At 38.0% G+C, this 11,148-nt stretch overlaps 1 long non-coding RNA gene across 2 annotated transcripts; it reads left to right on the top strand.

The window, feature by feature from the left end:
* Positions 1 to 230: 230 nt before the first annotated feature.
* LOC113843272 (uncharacterized) lies at positions 231 to 10,785 on the top strand. Of its 2 annotated transcripts, none has more exons than XR_011808444.1 (4): positions 231 to 806; positions 3,099 to 3,226; positions 3,922 to 4,055; positions 10,528 to 10,785. It is a non-coding gene; the product is annotated as an uncharacterized lncRNA (long non-coding RNA). The 2 variants fall into 2 exon arrangements; XR_003496513.3 differs by having other exon boundaries at positions 236 to 806; positions 3,922 to 4,028.
* Positions 10,786 to 11,148: the final 363 nt, after the last annotated feature.

Genomic DNA, 11,148 nt, shown 5'->3' with positions numbered 1-11,148 from the left:
GATATTTCTCTAGTTGGCAATATGTCTGATACCAGAAGAGGAGCTGAATAAAGACCTCTTACTGTGAACTAACTAATCACTCATAGTCATTAGTCACTGAGTACCTTCTTTTGGATTAAATAAATACAGAATGTTACCTAATCAAACTATCTCTATTATCTCAAAGCAAAAGCTGAAGATGGGCCCGATTTCAGACTACAACCATCTCCAGTTCTGGATCTGCATATTAATCAGGCTCCAGATTTACCTCTATTAACAGGCACAACTTAATGTACTGTAGATTCTGAACCCCACATTTAAAAACACTTATCATCCAAAGCCTTAGTTCTCACTATTTTACAATGACCATATTTGGTTCAAATTCAGTGTTCTGTTCCATCTCTCTAAATTACCTAATATATACATTTCCTTTATAAACATTAACTTCTACTGAACAAAAAACCACTACAGAATAGCTGGGTTTGACTATTATCACACATAATAACTAAACCTCTTTATCATCCTCACTGTTGTATGCTTGGGTTAAGCTAACTAGGAAACTGTTCTTGTTTAAAGTCTCATCTAGAGATGAGCCAGCTTATTACCAGTAATAGCTGTGTACAGAGGACTGAGCCATGCCATGAGGGATAGTCCCTGACAATTCTGGCTTCAGTGGTAAAGTAGGTAGGTAGGTAGATTAAACTGAGATTGTTTTTGCTATCTATTGCAAGGTACCAGCAAGGCTAACAAAGAGACTTTCTCCAGCAGTGGTGGAGGACAGTTAAAATGAATTGCTGGAATGTGGTCCTCTACAGACACAAAATCAGGTAAGTAATCTTTTTGATATTTCTAACAGCTGATACATTTAATTACATCCATAAGACAGGCTACAATCTAGTTTTGAACAGATTTCACCACTTCATTGCTAGTCTGAAACACATATGTGTTCCATTCCTGAGTCAGTTTGCAATGTTCCGTGGCCATCATCTCCTAGTCTAGAAAACAATCAGGAGGGAAAAGGAAAAAAAAAAAAAAAAAAAACAAGGAAAAAAAAAACTTTTCACTTGTGAGTGCAAAAAGGTGAGGGGGGGGGGAGGGGGGGGAACAACAACAAGACAGTTCCCTGCATGAGCTGAAACACAGTATGCAAATGTATAGAAAATACAATTTACTTTTCTACTTCCAACATAGTATGTGTTGCTTACAGACAGGATTGTAGTCTTTGTCACTGTTCCTTCTAACAACTGCATATAGGTGTATGCTCTTAAAAGCACTTCTTATTCTCATGGAGGTTGAACTTTCTCTGATGAGGCAAGTCATCCTTATTTTTGGATTGAACAAAAGGAACAAAAATTGAAGGTAACTCACTGTAGGAATGTACTTAAGGGAGCACTGTGAAGTAACAGTGTGAAGTGCCTCATGTCAGCAGTATGTTCCTGGAGGACAGATCCCTGCTCCCTCCATGGAGTAACCTCTTGCATTATGCAGTATTGGTAGAGCTTCTTCACGCTTTTTCACACAAACACTGTACTTTCTCTGTCACTGAAAAACATTTCAAATGCCTTTTTTGTTGTTGTTTCTGTTTCCAATCTTTTCTTGGATTACTGAATGTACAGTGAAACCTCTTATCTTGTGCAGGAATTATGTTTATAACAGAAAAGGAACTCAGGGACTGAATGCCTCAGGGAGTTAGTTGGATGATGGGATGTAGAGACTTTTATCTTAAGGTTGCTTTCTCGAACTAGACCAAAGTTGGTAGTGACCTAAAATTGCCTCAGCCTAATGACTTTTTGGGTCTCCACTGTGAAATGTGTTTGGTGGTCTCAGTTTAATTCCTGGTAAATAGTTGCTTGCAAACTAAATTGCTTCCATAACTGGTATCCTTGTTGGCAGTCTCACAGAGAGGTCAAGGGTTTGATGGGAACAGGGACTGAGCTATTCTTTCATGCTGCTTGCTGGCCCCTTGTAGCCATGCGAACTGAAGACCAATGCAGTTTACAATGGGTCGAGGTTTGGTTGCTTGTTAATGTTTCCTTTCATGAACATAAATTGTAATATGCTAGCTCTGAGAAGTTACTTATGATTTAAAATAAAGTATCATTTATTTTAGCATGCTGAAGGCCAAGGTATCTCCAGAAGCTTCAGACAAGAAAGGAAGATTTAGCCCATTTCAGGTCATAGTCTGATTAGCATAGTTGATGATATATATCTGAATACAGATACAGTGCACAAACAGTATAATTCACATAAATAATATCTGTCAGCACTCCCCTCTCTTTTTCTCTTCTCCCAACTGCTCATTTCTGTTTTCTCTATTTTACTGGCATTTGTATTCATGTGAATATGTAAGGCACCAGATCGGGAAAATGTACAGGTTACAGAAAAGGAACCAGAAAAAATAAATACACGATGGAGTAAACGAAATCATATTGTTTGTCACATTCAGCTAGTCAAAAAAAAAAAAAAAAGATTTTTAAATTAATTGAAAAGCCTTCCATTATTGCACACATCTACAGATTTGAGATCCTGCAGAGTGTTGTGAACAGCAAGAGAAACAAAAACAAAAGTAGTACTTCATCAATGATTTGCACACATTTTCACAAGTATATTCAGAACATGTTCATGCAAATGTGCATTGGAAACTGATATGAGTCAGAGGTCAGTAGAAAATTCAGCTGTTAGATGGTAACAGATACATGCAAAAACTTAGTAGGATTCTCTTTTCAGACTGCACTGCCAGAACTTACAGTAAAGCTTATTTTATCTGTCAAAAAAAGCATAATAAATTGCAGCCATTGGCACTGTCAGCATGCATGCCAAGAAGGTCCAAAATGAGTGTTAGTACTGAAAATAACATCTGCTACCTGCATGGACATAGCGTGTGATAAGATGTAAAGTACAGACAGAAATACAGATCGCTTGCTGTCACGCAGACACAGACAGTTAAGCTCCAGACCTGAAAGTGAGGTTTGACCACAGCTCTAGCCTATGCATGCAAGTTCTTCAACAATTATTAGTGTAAATTGTATTAAATGCACTCCTACCAGCTGTTTAGGATTTTCAGGACAAGTCTCTTACTGTGTAGTTATAGCATTTACCATTGTAATTTTTAATTACAGGCTCTCGTATTAACTGGAGCCACATGATATTATCTTGGTGGAAGTGAATAACAACAGTGCTGTTGGAAATCTGTAAGGCTATATGCCACCATCTGAAAGTACTGAGCTGTAATTCATTTTACAGCAAGGTAGGTAGGATCAGTATTTTCCTATAGTATATACTGTCATATTTGTACATATATTCTATCTAAATATTTTGTAACATACATGTAAATTATCTGGAATTATTTTTCCAAACATGCTATCTTTCTGAATTTTGAAAATATAATCTGAAGTAGATTTTGCAAGTAATTAAGAAACCACAATGTGTAGTATAAGCATACATACACATATGATAAAAGGACAACATTTACAATACTATGCCCTTTATTTTCTTAACGGATGAACTAGAAACCAATGTTTGCCTTGCATTTTTCTTTTCCTGAGGTGAGACCTGGAGTAATTTCCTTTAAACCGAAGAACTGAGAATGATACAAAATGTGTTAGCGCATGAATGTCTAAAAACATCATAAACTTGGCATCACCACAAACACTCAAATGAGCAGAAAATGCTTGTGGAATAATGAAACAAATGAGACATGAATGCAGCCAGCCATATCATAAACCAAATTTTATGAATGCACTTGTTTGTATCTAAGATGTGGTCTGCCTTGAATTTTGCCTGTTTTTCACCAATTTGTGTAATAACTGGTATTACCTTTCCCCACCAACTTTCCTTGCTTTATTTGTAAAAGCATATTCAGTTATTGAAATGGCCAGAATGAAAGGAAGTCTATGTGATCTTAGTATATAATATCTTCTCAACTGTTTTTTTTTTTTTCAGAAGCAATTCCTCACCAATCCACTGCTTTTCAGAAAAAGCCTACAGGTGAAAAACCAAGCCTATGGCACAGCTGCACCCGGATGCAGCACAGCTGTCAGCCAGGGAAGGTGAGAAATTATTTTCAGTCTGCAAAGGTAAAAGCATGATTTCTTCTCTTTTCTGTACCTCTGAGGAAGTGTAAGAATGATCTTACAACACCCTTGGTTCTTTCAGGCAAATTTACATGATTTCAGTGAGAGCTGTATGCATGAACTGCAAGGACCACATGGCCCAGCACAGCAATTATCTTTTTAACTTACAGAAGTCACTGCCAAGTAACTGGTAGTGATTACACATTTCTCCACTCCATGCATGCAGCTTCACTGGAAAGGAAAAGCACAGCAACTCTGCCTTAGTTTGCACAGAGACAGCCTGTTCCTGCATTTTCTAAGCCCCAAAAGCTCTGGGGTACCAATCCACTCTACTCTGACTTTCAAATAGCAGCCATGGGACAGGGAGCAGGTCCTAGCTCATCAAAATTTTAGAAAGCAATTTTCAAGCTGCTGCCAGAACAAGCTGAAATGTCTCCATAAAAGTTTCATCTGTGCATAGTAGCTGAGAACAAAACCAATCTGTTTCCCAGCATTGTTTTGCTTTGCTGCTGTGCTCATATAATGCAAACCCATCAGTACCGCTCTACTGGCAGTTTCCATGAAGCTGATTTTCAATAAATCTGCGTATACACTGTGCTAAATTGTTCCTTCTCCTGCATTGCATTGCAGAGCAATATTACTCAACACAGTATAAAATTCTTAGTCACCGCTATCACTGGGCTTTCTGTGGCACAGACAGTTTTCTGTGCTGCATCCCTCATTTTACAGAACAAACTGGAGCTTGTTTTTGTTTGAAGAGCATTGGCCAACATCCTGAACACTACTCATTAGGGTCCAACATGGAGCGTTTTGCCACCTCCCATTTCTTGGGCTACACCATTCGGTATCATTAAATTTGTACTTGGCAGGAAACTGAGTCACCCATTCTTTTCTTCTTTGATACACCACATTCAATGGCCATTCAAAGCAAGGTCAGAGCCTAGCAGTTCAGCCCTGTGATATGCTAGTTTCTCCAGAGGAAAGAGAGTGATCAAGCTCAGGTTTATTACGGTGTTAAATTTATACCCTCCACTTAAGCTAATGATAGACATTTCTGCTGTCTGATCTGACTGGTCCTCGCTGCCCAACCACTAAAGCATTTTCTGTCATTATCAATTAAAGTGAGGACTGGCAATTAGGGGAAGAAGAAAAGAGAGCAGAAAAACCAGCCAAGATTTCAGTGATATATGGAAAACAAGAACATCCCTGCACACTCATCCAAATGCCCAAAGACCATCAGGCAGAACAGCCTGGGAAGCTGTTGTAACATCTGGTAAAGACAGGAGGAAGGGTGGGTTGGTAAAACTGAAGAGAGGACCAATGCAACTCACTGCTTAGGACCACTTCCTAGAAATAAAGTTTCAGGAGGACTTTATTATCCCAGAAAAAACTTGTATTGCAGAGAAGGTGGGGGGGAGATTGCACATTTGCTGTCAGTGAATTGTAGCACCAGTTGCCAGCACACAACCAGAACAAGCAGGGCATTTTAGGCACCAGGTTCTCCCATGAGACTGGAAGGAGCGTGCCCCTTGTCATAGGAGTCTTGGGGTACCTCACCTCCTCTTCTTCCCATAAAGTCAGGCCTCAGTGTGTGAGACCTCTGCACCTGATGACTTAACATTTTGATAGACTTCAGACACTGCAATAAAGATACACTCCAGATTGTTCTTCTTACTGGCTTAATCTGTGACTTAATTAAGCATGGCAGAGTTATTATAGCAAACTACCTGAAACCGTTCATGCTCTCATCGTGATGTATTGGGCTTGGCACAGCTACACCACCCACGCTGAAAACATGCTATTGATGACAAAACCTGAAAGTCACCACAGGCCTTTCATAATCTAAATTACAGAGACGGTGTCTGAGTAGTAATCACATGGCAAAGATTCTCTCTCTGCATGTTCAAAAACAGTTGGCCTGTGCAATCAGGCAGAAAGGTCAGGAGATGGACAAGGTTATATCTCCCACAAATCTGCCAGGTTTTAGTCCTCTCATTAACGTGGGCTGAGCAGGTTGCACTCCCGTAACATGTGAAATGGCTCTGCTCATGTGACCAGAGGCCTGTGAAGATTTCCCCTTCAAACTACACCCTCGTCTTCCTTCATATAGCTCCATAGGCATTGTGTTATCACATTGATACCTACAAATATAGGTGGCAGTGATCTCAGATGATCATTGTGAGCCAGCATGTGTAGATTTACCTGTTAAGCTGAAGTGAGATGTCCTCAACTGCTCTGATTCTTAGGCTGTCTTGTGAGCCTGACTCCATCACACACAGAATTTCCCACCCCTCCACCCACTCTCTTCTTGCCTGGTTGGTTGAAAATTAGAAGCTGTTTCTCCTCTTAACTTCCTGGTAATTTGAAAAGAAACAAAAGCTCCTGGGGCACCAGGGAGCACTAGTGGGCATGAGTGTGCCCACTGTCCACAAGGTCCCCCTTGCTCTTTCCGGGGTGCAGTCCAGATGACTCTTGTGGTCAATGGTGTAGTCACTCTGCCTGAAATCAGACCTGGGATGCAGTTTCCCTGTTAATGATTTAGTTGAGGGCAATTCTGGGAAGAACAAACACAGCAAGAGTTACTTACAGAACTCCAAAGTTCTGCAATCGACTAAAGAACTGGAGACATGTTTAGTTAGTCGCTAATAACCGAGTGAAATGCAAGCAGGAAATGTCATTTTCTTCAGATAAGGTGCTGAGGATCAAAAGAATTTGGACTTGTTTCCACTGACCATACAGCAATAAATGTGGTAACTTCTGAAAAGGCAGAATTGTTTAATATTTGTTGTATCCCACAGGTGAGGGTTAATGGGTCAGGTTTTCTTAGCCAATTTAAATGATTCAGAAGGATGAAATATTCTGTCTTCATTTGAAAGGAAAGTCTTACATATTCATGTCTATAAATGCTGAGAATGCTCAGTCCAAGGGCTAAACTCCATACCCGATCTTTATGGAGCCAAAATTCAGAGTAAAGATGCACATTTATTTACTGAAAATTTGGTATCTGATTCTTAAAACTGGGTTGGGGGTCCTCTCTAATAAAGCTAGTTTCTCTGGTTAATTGACTTTTAATTATAAGTTAGCTTGCAGTTACAGAATATCCTGACTTAACAAGCTGAACAATTTGGTATTCTTCTCTGCTAGTGAAACTCTCTTCCTTGTCTACCTCTTTTAATGGGAAAGAAAGGAAAAAACAAAACAAAACAAAAAAAAAAACAGTGATGGCATTTGTTGGGGAACTGGAGTAAGGAAAATGTGAAACAGCAGTAAAGGAATTTTAATATTTGTCACATTGACTTATTTCAGTATTATCTGTAAACTGAGTTTCTTTATTTAGACAAATAAATTAGTGCTGGCTGAAAACATCAGAACTTTGTGGATTTATATGGCAAATACTAGATTTTTCATCAAAACATACATTTTCCTTCAATGCCTTTCATTTGTTAGCAGTTTTGAAGTATTTCTTAAAATAAAAATAATAAAAAAAAAAAAAAAGAAAATCAGAATGATTGTTCTTCTATTTTGCTAGAAAAAAAAAAAAAAGTGAATCTTTAAATGAAATGTAGTTAACCTTTATTTAATTCTCGTGTGTTTTCCTCTTATTCACTTAATATTAGTTGGATATTTATGAAGAAAATTACCTTCTTCAATACTCTATTTATAGCATATTTACATCTTTGTTAGAAATTCCTAATTCAAAACTAGTTTAAGTAAAAAGTCATCTAATTGCTTTTTAAACCCACTAAAGCTGTAGATTACCTTAAGTTCATTTTAAAGCAATCCAGGCTTTTTGCTATAAAACAAAAACAAGACTTCTACAAACTGAAAAGTATCTTTGTGTTTATTTGTGTTGGAAAAATACTAAAGACAACATTGCTGGTAAATCTACCTTGTTTTTATCCCAGGAGATGGTATTTCTAATGACTTGAAAAAAGGATCTAGCAAACTTCTTTTTTTTTCACCCAGTCTACCCATTTTCTTCCTCCACGCAGCACCCATCTTTAAACGGGTCAGGTATATGCATGCAGGAATACTGCAAAAGACATGGAGTGTACCTGTAATGACATGGGGCTAAGGGCAGGCAGCTGACCCATAGCAGCATCCCTGGCCAAAGCCTCCTCTTTGCAGAAGCTGGAAATGACTCCTGCATAGCCTCTGTTTGGGATCGGAGACACTTCAGTCTGTACCAGCAGTAGCAGAGTGATGACGTCTGCATGGCTGTGGCCGGTTTCACTTTGAGTTTTCAGGTTCACACAATACTGAAACTCAAAGTACAAATAGTAGAGGGGATGCCCCACAGTACTGCAAAGTGAGCACACCAGCTCCATTTTCCAAAACCTATGCAAATTGAAGTTGAGTTTTGCACAGCCTTACCAGGTAAATCATGCTACAAAGCCAGCTAGCACATTTTACTGTTATGAGCTCAAGCTTCCCTCAGGGTTGCAGCAAGTGACTGGTCATCGAACCTCAAAAACTCCACCTTGCACTCCACTGAAGCAGGACGCAGAACTAATAGAGTGCTCATTAAACTCTCCAGAGAGCCCTCATCAGAGACTTATGCTGCCCACTTGCCATACAGAACTCACTGAAGCAGAGTAGGATTTAGGTGACAGCTTTTGTACTGGTTCAAGCCATGGAATGAATTTCACTGCAAAGCAACACAAAAAGACCACACAACTGGCTTCATCTAAAGCTGCATGTGAATTGTGACCCTCTGTAGCTACTGCCAGCCTGATTTAGATATCAGAGTGTTTTGTGAGGCTTATGCATCATGGTCTTATTTGAATATGCAGCAGTCACAATTTTTGAAGGAAAAGATTTCCTGAAAACACGTAGCAGAAATGTCACTTCTGAGGAAAGTTGAAAAATTGAAAGATGTGGAAAGAAGTGTTTTCAAAGGACAAATGTAAAATTAAATGCTAGTGCATGCTGAGAATGTGAAACATAGAGGATGCCTAAGTTGTGATAATGCCATTTAATAAGTGTTCTGATTCAGTTGCAAATATTGACATTTTCTCACATTGGAAAAAAGTGTTCCTCGGAAATTTTGACAAATAGGAACCTATTGGAATTTATATTAACTTGGATCCTCAATTGAAATGGAAACTTATGGAAATACCATTTCACAGAGAATCACCTATATAGACATTAATGAGCACAAGATAGAACAGGATTTAATGAATCACCAACTTGTGATTCTATTCCACTAAAAATGTCTGTATTCCTTCCTCTTCTCATTTCAGGAAAAGTGCAAGCAATCATGTGAGTTTTCAATTGCATGGAGAATATGGTTTTGGCTGTCATAGGCTTGCAGGTCCACTGTCTATTACTGGCTACCACTGCAAAGTTATATTATGGAAGCTACATTAAATAATGCCAAAGCACTAATCTGAAGTCAATTAACAATTGTTACTAAGGGGTATTTTACTCTAATCCTTAAATAATTCACCTTCCTTTGATGTTAATAAAGTGGCTTAGAGAAGTAAGACTTGATGGAAAAAAGCCACAGATGCCAGAAATAACAGTTCTTAATAACTTAAAGCAGTTAACAGCTGCAAAGCTAAGTGTAACATTAAAATGTATTAGTTAAAGAGATGTATATTTATTTAAGTGTGCTTACATTTTATTACTAAAATGTATGATGTGATACACTGCAAGATTTAAGTGGTAGAACTTTTTATTACCATTTAAAGTGTTCAGACAGAAAGCAGTGGAGAACGAGGGATAATTCAGTGCATTTTTGTGGGCAGCACCCACATGTTCACATTTCCCAATGTTTTATTCTTTATGGGAAAAAAAGCGTGCACAGGGCAACAACATGTTTTTTTTCCCATGTAAAAATCATGTGCCAATGATTCACTAATTCCTATTTTTCCTTGTGCTCATAAATGGGCAGAGGGATGACTGTCAATGAAACTATTAAAGGATGGAGAATACCTCAGAGAGTCGACATTCCAAGTGATATATTTAAGATAAGACAGATTCGAACAGGTCACTGGTTTGCAGTTGCACAACTGTCTGGATTTTTTGGATATAGTTCATTTCAGGGTAGTCTCCTGAAATTCTGACTTACACACTGTTAGAAGCAAAACAGTTTGATGAGCTGACGTTACAGTCACTCCCAAATGTTAAAAAAAAAAACATGAGTCAGGGAAATCTAGGGAATGACTTTAAGAAAGACTTACATTCTTTGATTTGTTTTCTGATTTCTGAGCCATTAGAGTGCACTCCCTCCACACTTTCTGGCTTTGCTCTGTGCCAATGCAGACAAGAAATTAAAATTAATGATCAAAAATACAAACCAAAAGTCCCATGGAACTAGTCACCCTTGGGATCTGGATTCACAACAAACTGGCAGTGTATCCTGCTTAGTTATATAGAAAAATCCATTCCCTCCATCTGTATTTTTATGTATTTTCTTCATTTTCCTTCAAACTTATGAGTGATCAGGTTTTATTTGTACATGTCTTCACAGAAAATCAATGGTAAACTTATACCCTGGACTATCATCAGTGGGAATTAGAGAAAGTCATAATCTCGGAGAGAAGAAAAGCTGCTAGGCATTTTAAGAGATCATCAAGGCCATTCCCTCCAGTAAAACACCAACAACATCAGAGCTGTGACTTCTGTATTCAGACAATATTTATTATCAAAAACATTTGTTTTTTCTAATTTCAGTACCATTGTGGTAAAAATGTAAAGATGGAAAAAAGTGAATAAACTTAATTTTTTGCCCTGAAATATATATTTCTGTTATTTGTTTAAATAACCGGGGATTTCCTCATCCTATTTATAAATTTTATTTTATTTTATTTATTTATTTCTTATCGTAACAGTAGTGCTAATACTACGTGGGAACAGAAATGAATCCTTATGATTTATATAGCTAGTCACAACCAAGCCAGGTAAAACTTCAAATAGCAATATTGAATATTGCACCTTTTCATCCCTGCAGTCCCAGAAAAGCTGGTAGAAAATCTCTTTATAAAGGGAAAAGAAAGACAAGGACAATATAAATTATGAACTCCACAAAGTCATCATTTCTGGTCAAACTAGATATAAAACACAAATAAAAAACAGTTAAGACCATCTTAAG

This window comes from Anas platyrhynchos, chromosome 3, assembly GCF_047663525.1.
Source record: "Anas platyrhynchos isolate ZD024472 breed Pekin duck chromosome 3, IASCAAS_PekinDuck_T2T, whole genome shotgun sequence".
In the NCBI taxonomy this organism is placed as follows: Eukaryota; Metazoa; Chordata; class Aves; order Anseriformes; family Anatidae; genus Anas; species Anas platyrhynchos.
This window is presented reverse-complemented; position numbering and strand designations above follow the sequence as displayed.